The sequence below is a fragment of the Triticum urartu genome, chromosome 1 (assembly GCF_003073215.2).
Source record: "Triticum urartu cultivar G1812 chromosome 1, Tu2.1, whole genome shotgun sequence".
NCBI classification, from domain to species: domain Eukaryota; kingdom Viridiplantae; phylum Streptophyta; class Magnoliopsida; order Poales; family Poaceae; genus Triticum; species Triticum urartu.
In genome coordinates, this window is record NC_053022.1 from 216,892,967 (window position 1) to 216,911,597 (window position 18,631).

The window sequence follows — 18,631 nt, forward strand, 5'->3', positions numbered from 1 at the left end:
AGTCCCCAACCGCTCTTGGAATTACAACAACTATGAAGTTGTTGCTATCTTCGACAAGCTTGTTGCCGTCCTTGGTGGTTTGACTTGATGGATATTGCTCAAAAGTCATTTTCTATTCACGGATGAGTACTGTGATGCAATTCAATACGAGGGCCTTGTGTTTGCTGCCACCACTCGTGGCACTGTTTTTGCATGGGATCCTCGCAGTTTTGGTACGTTTGTCTTCCACCGTAATTATAATTGTTTCATCCACAGTCATGCAGGTTAGCATGTTTCCCTTTACTAATTAACCTTCTTCTTGTGTTTCCAAGGTCCTGTGAACATCCCACCACCTGTACTTGAAAATATTTATAACCAAGGAGGAGATGACGATGGTGATGATCACGGGCATGAGGACGAGCAACGCCCATATACTCTGTGGCGCCTGGCAACTAATTCCGATGGATCACCTCTTCTTGTGTGTATATAGCCCAGTGATGATGTTACTGCTAAGGAAGCAGGTGTAGTCTCCCATGGTCGCACTCTCCGGACCTATTCCAACACCCGTTGCATGGTATTCGGGATGGATACTAGTGTGCTAGCGCCAACTCCTTCTCCTTGGTACAGAATTGATAGTCTTGGAGAAAACTCGCTCTTCCTTGGACAAAACTATCCGATGATGGTGAAAGGCAATCCAACTGCTGTTGGCACAATGTTACTAGTACCATTTATGAGAAGCAATTGTGTCTATACCTTGGACATTTGGGTGGTTCCCTACCCTGGTACTGATATAGTAGGCCGCTTCAACCTGGATGATCAGTCCTGCATTGGTCTCCAGATCGACAATGGATGGCTCGTCCCAGAGAATCACGTGTGGTTCAAAGCAAGCGTTTCCAACGCAGAGGAATGGTTGAGTTGAAGTTATTTCATTGCTTGTTATTTGTTGTGTGGTGAAAACTTTAGTGTTTATAATGTATCCTTGTTGTCCATGTGGGTTGATGACCTGTTGTATGTAATAAAATGATATGCCTGTGATAAACTTACTAAATTTATGAATGGCTTTCGAGTCGCTTCTCTAAGTGAGTGGTGCGACGAGGCAAAAAAATATTTTCTGAATACATAATTGTACGTGCATTGCAACAGGTTATCGGACGAGGCCAATCAACAATAGTAGTACACTATTTGTACTAGCTTCACATGCTTCGCGCGTCGGGCGGGTGTTTTTACTGTAGCCATATGTTAATGTGTTCGCTGTACGTAACCAGCACCTCGAATCCTCGATACTAGTACTATATAGTAGGAGTAATTAGTAGGAGTGGTAGGGTGGCATGGGCCAGAACAAGCATTCAAGTCCAGAAGTACGGCACACGCCACCACCACGACATCCATCTGACACCATATTATTTCTTGGAGTCCGTGCTAGAGCAATCTCTTCAACCTCGTCATTTCTCTAACTTCAGCCATCGCGCGGCAAGCGAGGTGGGGGTTTGCCGATAGTCGGTTTCCTTAACTGCGGTCCCACTTGTAAGGCCAACTCCAACGCACGACCCCAAACAAACGCCCGTTTTGCACAAACTCCAACTATAATTTTGACTAGAAAAGCAAGACCAAAGAAAACAAGAACCACAAGAATACATTTTACTACTCATGTAAGTTGGATTAGTGCCTTCTCGATGCATTGATTGTTAATCTACGGAGGCTCGATCTTGCGTGCTTCTTTCTTCTTTGAGTGTAAAGAAGTAGACATTGCTTCCTCGCATCTAGTCTCATGTCTAGCCTCTATTCTAGTAGGAGTATCAACAAGTGCACTAATCTCATCTCTAGCCTCTGTGCTAGCTAAAAGTGATAGAACATCTACTAAATTGTGATCTATCAATATATGGATGTACTCTTCTTCCCAATACAAAAACTTGCATCCATTCTACTCCCTCCGTTGCACAATACATGCCTTCTATTTGTCAAAATATATATGTATCTAGACATGTTTTAGTATATAGGTACATCCATTTTTGGACAAATGGAAGTCAAGTATTTTGGAACGGATGGAGTACACAATAAAAATTTTAAGTTAGCACAACTAGTCTAATCCGAGAGCACAACCGAAGATTTGGTCAGGTTCTTCCTCCTTTTGCCGACACATGGGACATCCAGCATCCAGGTCGTGTCATGAAAGAAAATAGAGTGGTAGTTGAAGCCACGAGATGTGCATCTTGGGTTAAACTGTAAATATAATCTTACTACTCTTGAGTAACTCCAAAAGTGGCCACCGAAGATCTTTATTGGATTTGTTTTTCATCACTATCACGTCGAGGTGAAAGATGTGCAGGTTCAGTGGGTCCTCTTGCGTTTTCACTGACATGTGGGGCCGCATGTGAGCAAACAGACGATGGGCTCCGTGCGTCCGCTGGCTGGCTGAGAAGAGAGATAGAGAAGGGCTGAGCATGGACTGCAGGAAATTTGTTCTACGTACCTCGATATAGGCTCGATATAGTGGGGTGGCATGGGCCATAACTAGCATTACATCTAGCAGTACGTCACACGCCACCCACATGAGTCCCATCTGACACCAATTTTCTTGGAGTCCATGCTATAGCCATCTCTTCTCCCTCCTGTTTTCTTAGCCATCACGTGGTGGGCGGGGTGGGGGTTTGCCGATAGTCGGTTTGCTCAACTGCGGTCCCACTTGTAAGTGAAAATGCAACACCGCATGCATTCCCGCTTGAGCGGCGTGCCGGACCAAGCGTGTGGGGGTGCGACGCGAACACGGAAGGCTTTTCCTTTTGAACTCGTAACTTGTAAATTTTGGTTCTGCTCCATGGCATGACCGATAGATAGAAAATAATGATTTTGCCTAGAGTAATGAGAAGTTTGGTTCTGGCACCGTTCATGCATGGAGTACGTACGAAAATTATGAAGTTGATGCGAAAGGTAAGATAATTACTGTAGTATCATATACTACTACATGGATTTGACGGAAAGATAAAAATACATACGGATCCATCAACGACATCCTCACGCCCTAGTGCGCCGAGTCACTAACCGACGTGCGAGGAGCAGCGACGTTGGCGGCGAGCTCAACGTGCTTCTGAACAGTGCCGTCCAAGGTTGCCCTGCGGTCCAAGAAGGCCAGCGTCCTATCGTCCTCCTCTTGCATGTAGTAGTCCTTGTGGATGATTTGCGTGTAGACGTGGGTGATTATGTTGATGGTGTCTTGCTGCGCCAGACGCTGCGCGGCGAGCGCGACCTCGAGGTGGACATTCTTCGGTGCGACGGCAGGCAGTCGCAGGGCCACCAGTGCGTCGAAGAGGTTGTCACCGTAGTCGCCGTTGAGGGTGGCGGGCATCGCAGAGCCTGGGCACGTTGGCTGGAGGCTTACGTCAAAGTCGTCCGCAAGCTTCTTGATGACGGTGAATGAGGGAGTCCTGGATTAGGGGGTGTCCGGATGGCCGGACTATACCTTCGGCCGGACTCCTGGACTACGAAGATACAAGATTGAAGACTTCGTCCCGTGTCCGGAAGGGACTTTCCTTGGCGTGGAAGGCAAGCTTGGCGATACGGATATGTAGATCTCCTACCATTGTAACCGACTCTGTGTAACCCTAGCCCTCTCCGGTGTCTATATAAACCGGAGAGTTTTAGTCCGTAGGACGAAGAACAATCATACCATAGGCTAGCTTCTAGGGTTTAGCCTCTCTGATCTCATGGTAGATCTACTCTTGTACTACCCATATCATCAATATTAATCAAGCAGGACGTAGGGTTTTACCTCCATCAAGAGGGCCCGAACCTGGGTAAAACATCGTGTCCCCCGCCTCCTGTTACCATCCGACCTAGACGCACCGTTCGGGACCCCCTACCCGAGATCCGCCGGTTTTGTTACCGACATTGGTGCTTTCATTGAGAGTTCCTCTGTGTCGTCACTTTTAGGCCCGATGGCTTGTCCGATCATCAATAGCGATGCGATCCAGGGTGAGACTTTTCTCCCCGGACAGATCTTCCTATTCGGCAGCTTTGCACTGCGGGCCAATTCGCTTGGTCATCTGGAGCAGATCGAAAGCTACGCCCCTGGCCATCAGGTCAGATTTGGAAGTTTGAACTACACGGCCGACATCCGCGGAGACTTGATCTTCGACGGATTCGAGCCACAGCCAAGCGCGCCGCACTGTCACGATGGGCATGATTTAGCTCTGCCGCCGAACAGTGCCCTAGAGGCCGCACCCGTGTCCGCTCCAACCCCTAGCTCGGAGTCGATCACACCAACCGAGGATGGGTGGTTAGACACCGCCTCGGGGGCTACAATCTCTACGGCGATCGAGCTGAACACCAGCCCTATTCTCTGCGAAGCCCGTGACTCCAAGGAGCCGGACTCCTCTCCGGACTCCGAGCCCTCTACGCCCCGACCGATCGAACCCGATTGGGCGCCGATCATGGAGTTCACCGCCGCAGACATCTTTCGGCACTCGCCCTTCGGCGATATTCTAAATTCACTAAAGTCTCTCTCTTTGTCAGGAGAGCCTGGCCGGACTATGGTCGGCAAGGTTGGGATGCGGATGATGAAGAAATTTAAAGCCCACCCACCACCCACTTCGTAGCCACTGTCGATGATTTAACCGACATGCTCGACTTCGACTCCGAAGACATCGACGGTACGGACGCCGATGCAGGAGACGATCAAGAACCAGCGCCTATAGGGCACTGGAAAGCCACCTTGTCGTATGATATATACATGGTGGACACCCCAAAAGAAGGCAATGGCGATGGAACGGTGGAGGATGACCCCTCCAAGAAGCAGCCTAAGCGTCGGCGTCAGCGGCGCCGCTCTAAATCCCGCCAAAACAAAAACGGTGATTCTGGCACGGGGGATAATAACACCCCGGACAGTGCTGAAGACAACCACCTCCAGCAAGATTCAGCACAGGAGGATAGAGAAGCCATCCCTCATGAGAGAGTGGCAGACAGAGAGGTCGAGGACGATAATTATATGCCTCCCTCCGAAGACGAGGCAAGCCTCGACGACGACAAATTTGTCGTGCCGGAGGATCCCGTCGAACAAGAGCGTTTCAAACGCAGGCTTATGGCCATGGCGAGTAGCCTCAAGAAAAAACAGCAACAACTTAGAGCTGATCAAGATTTGCTAGCCGACAGATGGAATGAAGTCCTTGGGGCCAAAGAGTACGAACTCGAACGCCCCTCCAAGAGCTACCCAAAGCGCAGGTTGCTACCCCAATTAGAGGAGGAAGCACCTAAACCTACATCACCAGCGCATGATGCGGCCGACCGGCCACCCCGTGGCCGCGACAGAGAGGCCTCTCGGCCCTCCACTCAAGCCGCACCCCGGCGCCGCTCAAAAAATACCAAGGCATGGGAAAATGCGACAGACCTGCGAGATATATTGGAGGATAAGGCAAGGCAAACAAGATTGATCTACGGATCACGTGGGCGCCCCACGGCACGAGATGGTACTCGTCACGCCGGATACAGTAAATCCGGTCGGGCCAAACACAGTAGACAAAGTTTGTTTGAGCTGCGTCGTGATGTAGCCCAATACAGAGGCGCCGCACACCCACTATGCTTCACAGATGAAGTACTGGATCATCAAATCCCCGAGGGTTTCAAACCCGTGAACATCGAATCATACGATGGCACAACAGATCCTGCGGTATGGATCGAGGACTATCTCCTTCATATCCACATGGCCCGCGATGATGACCTACACGCCATCAAATACCTCCCACTCAAGCTTAAAGGACCAGCTCGGTATTGGCTTAACAGCTTGCTAGCAAAATCAATTGGTTGTTGGGAGGACCTGGAAGCCGCATTCCTCGACAATTTCCAGGGCACTTATGTGCGACCACCAGACGCCGATGACCTAAGACACATAATTCAGCAGCCAGAGGAATCAGCCAGACAATTCTGGACATGGTTCCTAACCAAGAAAAATCAAATCGTCGACTGTCTGGACGCAGAGGCCCTAGCAGCCTTCAAGCATAACATCCGCGACGAGTGGCTTGCACGGCACCTAGGACAGGAAAAGCCGAAATCTATGGCAGCCCTCACGACACTTATGACCCGCTTTTGCGCAGGAGAAGACAGCTAGCTAGCTCGCAGCAATAACATGACCAAGAGCCCTGGTAATTCGGATACCAAGGACAGCAGTGGCAGGTCGCGTCACAACAAGCAAAAGCGCCGCATTAACGGTGACAATACTGAGGATACGGCAATTAATGCCGGATTGAAAGGCTCTAAACCCGGTCAGCGGAAAAAGCCATTCAAAAGAAACACTCCGGGCCCGTCCAGTTTGGACCAAATACTCGACCGCTCATGCTAGATACATGGCACCCCCGAAAAACCAGCCAATCACACCAACAGGGATTATTGGGTAGTCAAGCAGGCAGGCAAGTTAAATGCCGAAAGCAGAGACAAGGGGCTGCATAGTGATGATGAGGAGGAGCCCCGGCCGCCGAACAACAGTGGACAGAAAGGTTTTCCCCCACAAGTGCGGACGGTGAACATGATATACGCAACCCACGTCCCCAAGAGGGAGCGGAAGCGTGTGCTAAGGGACGTATACGCGATGGAGCCAGTCGCCCCAAAGTTCAACCCATGGTCTCCCTTCCCGATCACTTTTGATCGAAGGGACCGCCCCACTAGCATCCATCATGGCGGATTCGCCGCATTGGTTCTAGACCCAATTATTGACGGATTTCACCTCACTAGAGTCCTTATGGATGGCGACAGCAGCCTGAACCTGCTTTGTTAGGATACAGTGCGGAAAATGGGCATCGATCCCTCGAGGATTAAACCCACCAGAACGACCTTTAAAGGCGTCATACCAGGTGTAGAAGCCAATTGTACAGGCTCAGTTACACTTGAAGTGGTCTTCGGATCTCCGGATAATTTCCAAAGCGAGGAGTTAATCTTCGACATAGTCCCATTTCGCAGTGGCTATCACACACTGCTCGGGCGAACCGCATTTGCCAAGTTCAATGTGGTGCCGCACTACGCATACCTCAAGCTCAAGATGCCAGGCCCTCGAGGCGGCTATCACGGTCAATGGAAACACCGAATGCTCTCTCCAAACGGAGGAGCATATGGCCGGGCATGTTCCGAGCAAGCGTAGCAATGCGGCCCCAACCCCAGCCCTCGCGAACTTGCGAAACCAGTGTTGCGCGTACATAACTACGCTCTAGAAATACCATGGGCACAGGGGGAGGGGCACCATCACGGCACGCCCGAAACGCGGCTTAAACCGCACTAGGGGCTGCCGATTTCTTAAATTTTCTCTTATTTTCAGGACTACATTCTTCGGAAGGCTTGTCCGGCAGTACAATTGCCGCACAAACGATACAACCAGGGAAGCAGAAAGCTACGCCGCACTACGGAACTCTAAGGTGGTCTCTATAACGAGCAATATACCTGTTTCGCATAACATTCGACAGCTCGCCTCTGGAAAGGACATATTTGATAGTCCCATCTTTTGCTTATCGCACTATTTGTATCGTTCTGCTTTGATCGCAGCTTTTTTAAATAAACAATGCATAGCTTCCGTCTATTCTTGCATTACCTCTTTTTACGAATATATGTTCATTAATGACATGTTGTACCCGTACACTTTGGTACGGCCAATACGCCAAGGGCTTAAGTACCCCACAACATGGTGTGAGAAGTCCGAACACTTTCACAAGTGCGGCACCCCGAACTTATAGCATTATATGCATCGGCTCCGAATCATGTCTTGGGTCAAATGTTGGGTTTGCCCGGCTCCTATGTTTTGGTACCTTACGTTCCGTTATATCGGCTAAGGTAGCACTAGGAGAACTACTGCGATTGTGCCCCAGTTGAGCTGGGCTAAGCACCTCAGTAGAGAAAGCTAAAACTGACCGTCATGATGAGGCGAGAGCTGGTCGCTGTTCGAGAGGTTTTCGAGTCCCTAAAGACTTATGCCGCTTAGAGCGAGGAGTCGGCTTTATCCGGCCTAGGCATGGATAGCGCCCCGAACTCGGTCTTCCGAACACTAGGGGCTTCGCCGAAATTTAAAATTATAGAATTCTATGGCTAAGTGAGAGTGTTCAGGCATTATAGTCCGATTTCCTTGTTCATTGTGTTGAGCGCCTCCCTTGAAGGATCCAAGAATGGGAAAAAGAGCGCTCATGTTTATCCCGAACACCCCAGCACTCGTGGCATGGGGGCAGAAGCCGACGACTCTCCATATCTCAAATTTGATAAACGCCGCACAGAAGGTAATATTTTAAATTCAAAAGCGTTACTTAGCGCATATGAACAAGTTTTCAGCGTACATGATCACAAATGCGAGTTTACTCAAAAATTACATCTTTGGAGCATTCATCCGCTATAAGGCGGGCACCCTTCAGGACGCCCTCATAATACGCTTCTGGGACGCGATGCTCCTTGCCCGGCGGCAGCCCGTCCTTCACCAGCTTCTCCGCATCCATCTTGCCCCAGTGCACTTTAGCACGGGCAAGCGCCCTACGGGCACTTTCGATGCAGACGGAGTGCTTGATTACTTCAAGCCGTGGACAGGCACCCACCAGCCGCCTCACCAGCCCGAAGTAGCTCCCAGGCAGAGCCTCTCCAGGCCACAACCGAACTATGAGGCCCTTTATGGCCTGTTAGGCAACCTTGTGGAGCTCGACCATCTGCTTCAGCTGGTCGCTCAAAGGCACCAGGTGTCTGGCCTCAGCATACTGAGACCAGAACACCTTCTCCATCGAGCTCCCCTCCTCGGCTCGGTAGTAGGCGGCGGCATCAGACGCACTGCGGGGAAAATATGCCAATGCTCCTGGAGAGCTCCGGACTCAGGTAAGTAACAAGTAATTCACTTTCACGTGCTTGCTTTGCATAATGAATGCCTTAACCGCCGCTATCTTCTTCATCGCGTCAATTTCTTTGAGGGCTTTCTGGGCTTCGGCCTTGGCAGACTTCGCGCTTTTGAGGGCTGCCGCAAGCTCGGACGCTTGCGTCTTTGAGTCAAGCTCCAAACTCTCGTGTTTTTTCATGAGAGCCTGGAGCTCTTTCTGCACCTCCTCCACCAGCGCCTCCTGCTTCTCTCTCTCCGTGTGCTCCGCGGCCGCCCTGTTTTCGGCCTTGGACAGCGCTTGCTTAAGGGTTGCCACCTCGGCCATGGCCCCTGTAATAGCACGTTGATCCTGTCATCTTTTTCAACCACATCTTCTCTATATAATTGCGCAAGGTATTACTTACCTTCCTTCTCCTCGAGTTGCCTCTTGGCATGGCCGAGCTCGTTCTTGGACCGCGCGAGGTTCTGCTTCAGCGTATCCACCTCCACAGTCAGTGCGGCGGAGGCCAGCAGCGAAGCCTGCATATGCATATTGACTTGATTATGTTAGACTCCTGCGATTATTAGATCCTTTATTCGGCTTTTCTTTCCGAACGCCGAACAGAGCATCAGGGGCTACTGTCTATGCGGTAATATTTTTACATATTCTTTACTTACCTCAAAGCCTGTTAGAAGGCTGGCATAGGCTTCAGTCAGTCCACTCTTGGCGGACCGAACCTTCTGGATCACCACACTCATAATAGTGCGGTGCTCCTCGTTGATGGAGGCGCCGTTAAGCGTCTCCAGCAAATTGTCCGGTGCCTCCGGTTGGACGGAGGTCACCAGCTCGGTAGGCTTGCTCCTCTTGGAAGGAGTCTGCCTACCGGAGTCCGGAACCGTTGAAGGTTCCGGCGCGGTGTCCGGCTCAAGGCCGGACTTGGAGCCCTTGGGGGTTCTATCCCCTTTACGCCTGGAGTCCGGGAGGTTGCCTTGCGGCGCCTCTAGGACCACCTCCTCCTGGCTTGGAACCTGTTGGGATGCCACCTCGGCGCCGTCCGTAGGGTGGGGGGAGGAAGCCGTCGGAAGCGAATTCACATCCGACGAATCCAGGGAACCGCTCGACGACACGTCGAGCCAGTCTTTGGGTGGACTGCATAAACATGTTCGACATAAGGAAAAGCTGTGCAATGGAAGAATACTATGAATCACTCTAGTATCCGGACACCTACGATCTCGCCAGGGGCTTGGCCCTGTGCGGCCGCTCCTCTTCGCCGTCATCGGCGTTGGTGGAGCCGTCCGGAGGAAGGGTTTTCTCCTTCTTGGACCCTTCGGCCTACCCAGTTGGGGCGGCCTTCCTTTTCTTCTCTCCCCCCGCTGGAGGGGGAGAGGTCTCTTCTTCCTCCTCCTCATCTTCACCGGAGGAGTGCGTCTTGGAGGCATCGAATGATGAATCCGACACCCCCAGGCGCCGGGCACTCTTCCGAGTCCCCGTGGCCTTCTTCTTGGCCTTCTTCTCCGGCACCACATAGGGAGCTGGAACCAGCAGCTTCGCCAAGCGAGTGTCCGCTGGGCCTTCGGGTAAAGGAGCCGGACAGTTGATCTGTCCGGACGTCTCCTGCCAATCCTGTCAAAGGTAAGGGAGCTTAAGATCCCGCATGGAGTCAAACTATGAAAAACTAAGACCCTGTAAAAGGTAAAAATAGCTTACCGCACGAGCGCGACGTGCTGCGTGCTGAATCCGCGATCCTCGGGAACGGATGCGGGGGCCTCGGCGCCCTTGAAAAGCACCTTCCGGGCATCTTCGTACGTTGTGTCTAAGAGCCTGCTTAGAGTTCGGTGCTGCACCGGGTCGAACTCCCACAGGTTGAAAGCCCGTTGTTGACACAGGAGGATCCGGTGGATGAGCATAACCTGGACTAAGTTGACAAGTTTGAGATTCTTGTCCACCAGGGTTTGGACGCATGTTTGGAGTCCGGTCAGCTCTCCTTCTTTACCCCACGACAGGCCCGTCTCTTTCCAGGAGGTGAGCCGCGTAGGGGGTCCGGATCAGAACTCGGGGGCTGCGGCCCATTCAGGGTCGCGCGGCTCGGTGATGTAAAACCACCCCGATTGCCACCCCTTTAGGGACTCCACGAAGGAGCCCTCGGGCCATAGGACGTTGGGCATCTTTCCCACCATGGCGCCTCCGCATTCCGCCTGAGTGCCGCGCACCACCTTCGGCTTGACATTGAAAGTCTTGAGCCATAGGCCGAAATGGGGTCGGATGCAGAAGAAAGCCTCGCACACGATGATAAACGCCGAGATATTGAGGACAAAGTTCAGGGCCAGATCGTGGAAATCCAGGCCATAGTAGAACATGAGCCCCCGGAAAAATGGGTGGAGAGGGAAGCCCAGTCCACGGAGGAAATGGGGGAGGAACACCACCCTCTCATGGGGCCTAGGGGTGGGGATGAGCTGCCCCTCTTCGGGAAGCCGGTGCGCAATGTCATTAGACAAGTATCCGGCCTTCCTCAGTCTTTTGATGTGTCCCTCCGTGACGGAGGAGGCCATCCACTTGCCTCCCGCTCCGGACATGGCTGGAGAAGGTTGAGGTGGGTGTGCGGACTTGGGCACTGGAGCTCGAGTGCGCGGAAATGGATAGGCAAAGAAGGAAGAAGGCATGGATGAAAAGGTGGATCCTTATCCCCTTATATGGGCGGACGCGACTATGCGCCCCCACCAGCCTGGTAAAACTCGCTTATCTCCCAAGCGCCGTAGTCAATGGCGCGGTTGGGTTACCCACGCCCGTATTGATGAGAATCTCAGAATAAGGGGACACGATCTCTGCTTTAACAAGACGTGCCAAGGAAACCGCCTCGCTAAACGCGCTGAGGTAGAACAATAAAACGATTCGGATAAAGACTTGGCAGTGGTGTGATGTCACGCCACGGAATATGTCAGTAGATTAGATTTGTGTAAATATTATTCTCTCTATGGCAATATGTGGAAACTTATTTTGCAGAGCCAGACACTACCTTTGTTTTCAAAATCTTCTATGAAGAACTTGGAGGAGGAACCCGCCTTGCAATGCCGAAGACAATCTGCGCGCCGGACTCGTCTTCATTGAAGCCTGGTTCAGGGGCTACTGAGGGAGTCCTGGATTAAGGGGTGTCCGGATGGCCAGACTATACCTTCGGTCGGACTCCTGGAGTATGAAGATACAAGATTGAAGACTTCGTCCCGTGTCCGGAAGGGACTTTCCTTGGCGTGGAAGGCAAGCTTGGCGATACGGATATGTAGATCTCCTACCATTGTAACCGACTCTATGTAACCCTAGCCCTCTCCGGTGTCTATATAAACTGGAGAGTTTTAGTCCATAGGACGAAGAACAATCATACCATAGGCTAGCTTCTAGGGTTTAGCCTCTCTGATCTCGTGGTAGATCTACTCTTGTACTACACATATCATCAATATTAATCAAGCAAGACATAGGGTTTTACCTCCATCAAGAGGGCCCGAACCTGAGTAAAACATCGTGTCCCCTGTCTCCTGTTACAATCCGACCTAGACGCATAGTTCGGGACCCCCTACCCGAGATCCGCCGGTTTTGACACCGACAGTGAACTTGTCGAGGAAACCGACGAGGGCCTCATCGAACGAGGAGACGAAGCTGTCGTCCAAGTGGCCCCTTGCCCTGGCGGCCTCAAGCAATACTACCTGGAGACGTTCCTCGGTGCCGGGCCGCAGGCCGGCGTCATGGACCATCTGGCACAGCCGGTTGATGCTCGCGCTCATCGCCTCCATGGGTCTAGCTTAGCTTCTAGTCAACTGATCTTGCGATTCGAGTGATCACTCTTGCCCTTAGTTAGCGTGCGTAGGTGCATAGGATTTTGTACTACTCCTCGGCCCTCTACTGCACCTGCCTTTGGCTGTATGATAGGTGGGCCAGCCACCCCCTGGGCCCACGTGTCATTCACCCAAAGGCAGTTGACGTAAGTCAATGAAACTGCGTCCTCCTCCGTGCCAGTGCAGTATAGTCATCTCACCGGACCTCTAGTTGGGGCCAAACGAGAGAAGTTTGATGTTTACTGGTTTATTGGTCCCCTTTGCATTTTGCGCCAAGTTTTGACCTTTGATTTAACTAATAAAATGTTAATGCATGTAAACAAAAATGTTGTGTAAGTCACCTTACGAAAACCAAATAATCCCAAAATACTTAGCCACGGTGCATTAACTCCCTCCTTGTTTCTTATTTCGTGACATGTCAACCAATGAGAGATGTGGGCCGTGCATGCTTACAATGACTTGAGACTACCAAACATGACATGCAGTGTTTAGTTCATTGCATGTAATCCTACTAGTACTCTAGTTAGCAAAAAAACATTAAGTTCTCTCGCCGATAGGAATAAAACACCATGTATTTATTTACAGAGGGAGTAGTACATTTTTTGTGACATGCATTACTAGATATTGCTAGTCAAATACTAAAACCCAGATGGACGTGGTAGTACTCCTAAATCTAGACGGTGGTGCTACTAGCACTAGTAGTAGTACTACCAATGTAGTAGTAGGAGTACTACCACTGTACTACCCGTTGGTCAAATTATTACGTGTTGCTCCTCATAGTGAAGTGACAAGACCCTGCGCCGGAGATGACACCTGAGTATAGGCGCCGTGTTCGGCATACCATAGTCAGCCTCACTGTCTGCAGTCACTATCATCATGGCTGTATAGCTAGCCTGCTTACAACTAGCCCTGTTCGACATAATTTCCCATGTGTAGATGCCCGTGCATTGCACGGAACACCAAGATTGGGGGTGGATGGCTCCGGCAACGGCCATCGCGCCACATTTTTCCATGGCCTTCTAGATGTGGTGGGGAGGAGATAAGGCTGATTGTGAGAGACAAGGAGTTGTTTGTAAATAGGGAACAAGTGCGGGCATCTTTTTGCAAAAATGGAGAAGCTTGGTTTGTATGCGTCAGATCTAGATCCGACGGCTATTGGTGAAAGATGGGAGGCACAACATCATCACCAACACAGGACCTGTTTGATTCACAGGATTTTGAAAACGCAGGAATAGGACACGACAATATTACAAGTTTCAAACTGATATTACAAATGTTAGGAGTAATGTTGCACCTACGAAGAGGGAATTACTAGGAAGTTTACGTAAGAACTTTTGTTACTTTAGGTGGATGCAGCACTATCGTACAAAATAAAATCCACCACCCTGACAAGTCACTAATGGGCAAATAAGTTTTCGAGTCTCTGGCCACTTGATGTTTCAAAAACAAATTCAGCTTCTGCGGAGACTTTGTCATTTAGGCTTAGACGCTTGCGGTGATCAGCACGCCATTCATTGTTGCGGCAGAGAACGCCAAACCTCATTACCTTGAGCACACTTGCCTCTAGAACAAAGAACCTGGCCAATTTAATCTCAGATGTGCTGCCTCGGTAGTCGACCAAATCAATTTCTGTAAGATGAAGATCAAGGCATTCGATGAGATTGTTATAGTGCAACACATTTTTCACTTTCGGGTCTTTTTTTATCTGCAAAAGAAGAGAACATATTAGAGCAGCTGGATGCATAAGATTGCCGTGTCATCAAGAGGTACCAATATCATTCGATCATACGATAGGGTTGGCTGGCTAGTGATACTCTCTCTCTCTCTCTCTGTTTCCTCTCATTTAACTAGGAGCACGTGAAGAGCTTGGGCATTTGTTGCCTTCCACTATGTGGCCGATGCCATATTTCGCAAAAGTATGCCACATAATACGCATCGATGTCAAATCAAAAGATTTTGGCACCGCTCTCACGATGTGAGAGTGTTGGCACCACTGTGCACACAGACCCACATGTATAAACAAATCAATCAAACCAACTACACCAGCCTCTCACTCTCCCAAACAAGTGTTTTTATTGCCTCAGTACTCTCTCTCTCCCAGGTAGTGTTTTTTCATTGCGTGAGTTAATTTGGCACCGGAGCATAGTAGGTGATCCAGATTGGGGCACCAGGTGAGCAATGGAGGGGCATCAGTGCCAAATGCATCGCAAGTGAATTTGGCACATGTTTTGGCCTACATAGCCCACTTTTGTACTCCCTCCGTCCCAAAATTCTTGTCTTAAATTTGTCTAAATACGGATGTATCTAGTTACATTTTAGTGTTAGATACATCCGTATCTAAACAAATGTAAGACAGGAATTTTGGAACGGAGGGAATACTACCTCGTATTTAGTATAAAATTTTGACCATAGATTTACCTAAGAAAATGCCAATGCATGTCACTAAAAATTACACCATTTGAAATTATGTTCAAATACGAATCCAACGATATAGTTCTTAGTGACATGCATTAACATTTTGTCAGTTAAATCTATGGTCAAATTTTGATACTACAAAATTGGAAGAGTAAACCAGGACGGAGGTAGTACTTGCTCTTAGGGTAACCATAGACTTACTCGAGTAGTCTAAGTTACTTTCCACTATGACTAGCCTAGGCTACTATAGTAGTACAGCATAAAAATGATGCAGGTGATCACGTGAGAAAAAAATACTAAAAACATTTCCTTCGATGCAGTGCGTAGATGCATTTTGGAACACTAACTTGTCATCGTAATTTCGGAAAATTACGAAAAAATTGAGCTACGTTGTGATTACCGTTTACTTATAGGAAAGAAGTTTCACCTCGATGAGTAGCTTCTCCGTGCACAGAAAGCATGTAAGGAATCCAACAACTTGATCCAGATTGGGGCCGATAGATTTTAGTGCTAAGATCTTCACTGTGCGCATGGACTGGGTCAAGCTTGTGGGAATCATTTTCTGGAAGACGGTCGTAAATACATCAACAAGAAATTTAAAAATGTGAATTTCAAGAAGACGGAGAAGAAGATGAGTGATGTACCTGAACGATTACAGATCCAATAAAGAGTTCGGAGAATTTGGCAGACGAGTACACCAACGCTGTCAATTTTGGCGCGTCAATGACCCTGATTTTTGTTGGACCTTCTAGATCCGATACAAGCAATCTCTCAAGGAAAGGCGCATTCTCGATGACCATAATGTGGAACTGCTAGAGTGATCTCTTCCCAATTGATGTTTTGTTGCGGGGCCAGCATGACACATAAATCCATCGGAGATTCATCGAGGCGATGTGGAGGCTAATGAACCCGTGGATCTGCTCAAGACGAAGGTACTCGAGCGCAGTACAGCTGCGGAGCAGGTGCTCCATTGCCTTCTTCGAGATGACAATGTTGAAGAGGTCGAGCTGCTTGAGTTGAGGGAGAAGAAGGGCGGGCGCGGCATTAATCTGGGGAAGATAGAAGGAGCTGAAGCTAGTGCGGCGCAGCGTTGGCGTGAGGTGGAGCGCGGACGACGGCAGAGAGCGACATCGTCCAGCTTCAAAGCTGAGCTCCTCGAGCTGATCTAGGGCGGGGGATAAGAACCACTCGTCGAACTTGGGTTGGACCTTGCAGTTGGTACTGAACATGCGGATGTCAAGGCGTCTGGCTGGCCTAGGGTGCAATGAAAGGATCTTGGAGACTGTGGCCATGCGTTTGCAATCCCTGTCGCAGCGGCAGCTATCGACAGTGAGGTTGAGGGGGACGCGGCGCCAGAGGAGGCGCCACTGCCGGGAGGGAAGGGCAGTTCGCACGGCAGATTTTTTGGGGAGGAGGCCGATGATGACGAGCAGCATGTCGTCGGGGAGGCTGCTGATGAAGTCCAGGCTCGCCGGATGCGGTTTTGGCTCGAGCCGCCTCCGCTTGTTGGCTGCCTCGCCGTCCATCTCAACCGGCGGCGACGCCGGTGTACACGTGTGCTGGTGTGTGTTGTGTGCTGGGTGTGTGCGAGTGCGTCCTTCTATGCATGCCGCCCCGCAGTGGTGAATTGTGCGCGAGTGCGTCCTTCGCGCGCAAGCAGTTTGTCCTCAATGCGCCCTCAATTTACTAGCATGCGGGGTGCTACCCCGAGTGGTTTCAACTTTGTTTACTTCACTGTGTGTCAGATGGGCCTCTAGTTTACTTATTTTCACCCACTGCCACATGGGCCAGCATACGAAGATACAGAACACAAGCTGACAAGGCAGCATGTGGATTGGTTGACCGGTCAACTAAATAATATACGGAGCTATACGCTAACAAAGTGAGCGTATAATCCATCGGTATAGAGAGTTCGAGTGAGAGGGGAGGCCCGTGGGAGATAGCAGAGAGAGAGAAAGAGCTAGTCCCTTCGTTCGATAATGTAGTTCCAACATTTTTTTAAGTCAAACTTTTGAAACTTTGACCAATTTTATAAAGAAATTACTTATATCTACAATACCAAAGATAAATGATGGTATGAGGTAAGTACATGTTGTGATGAATCTAATGATCGTTCCAGATGTAAATGTTTTTCTCCACATATACCTGGTCAAACTTTTCTGAGGTTTGACTTTTCAAAACATCCATATGCTTATGGACGTGACAGAGTCCCTAACTAGAGAGAGAGAGAGTGAGTGAAAAAAGTGTGTGTGCGTGTGTGAAAGAGACATGGATAACACACGATAAAAGTAGAGAAAAAGCATGCATGTCTTATGCAAACATATCACACATGCATCTTCAACAACGGAGGCAAGGTGAGGAGATAATGTGTGGTTGTTTGGAACCGAGAGAGCAAGACCCCTAGCACGAGGCCAAGAGGAGTCTGACAAACAAGGGAGAGAGGTTGAGAGAGACGTACGGAGAAAATGCAGACATGGGGAGGAGACAGTGTATGTTTGTCATAGAGAGATCCCCTGGAGATCGTGATGGGACTACATGGGTGGGAGATCGAGTGACAAGGTGTGTGCGCGATAGAAGATGCCCCGAGAGATATCGAGATAGACGTATGGATGGAAGGAGACAATACATGTGTTCTTGATGGCTAGTAAGAGATAATCATACATAGGAGGGGGGAGTGCTTGCGCCTATGATGGAGTGAGGGATTATGGTACTTAGGGGGGTGCGTGTCACATGGAGAGAGAACAAGGGCGGAGAGTGTTGGATGGGTCTATATGTATAGCGCGAGCGAGACATGTGTATGTGTGAACCAGAGAGATATAAGGCCAGTTTGGCTTGCGTCCTGAGCATCTTTTGCCTGCCCTGGGGTTGTGGCTGGATTTCATGCATGCTTGTTTGGTTGCTACCCTGTGAAAAAGAAAGCCCGCATGGCCTGGGTTCCCTTGCACTTTAATTAGCCTGGCTGAACTCCAGACACTGCAAGTAGCCTGGCCCAGGCGATCGATTTCAAACGCCTGGTCGTGCCTGGTCGTGTGGCCACGAGGCTAACAGCAACATGGATGGATATTAGCATTAAATAATTGATGCATGGATTGATTGATGGGACGTTGATGCTTTGTCTGGCCCAGGCATGAACCAAACGCTTTAGCACCACACAAGCCTGGCCAGGCAGAAATATTTTACATCTCACGTCCACACCAGGCAGTACCGGCCATCAAGGCATGAGGGTCAGGTCATGAACCAAACTGACCAATAAAGTTTGAGAGAGATTGAGGAGCCCCGATAAGGCTGAGTGGTGCATCAAATAGTTGAGAGGGGGAAAGAGATATTCCATCCGCTCGATAATGCAGTGCATGTAAATTTTTTAGAAGTCAAACTTTGGAAACTTTGATCAGGTTTACGCAAATGTTATTTATATCTACAATACCAAAGATACATCATACAAAACTACATCTCATGGTGAATCTAATGGTATATGATTGCCGTACTAGATGTAATTCTTTTTCTCCACGTACATGGTCAAACTTTGTGATGTTTGACTTTTCAATAAATCTATATGCTATGGACGGAGGAGAGTGCCTCAGTCGAGATAGATCAAGTGTGTGTGAAGGAGAATGA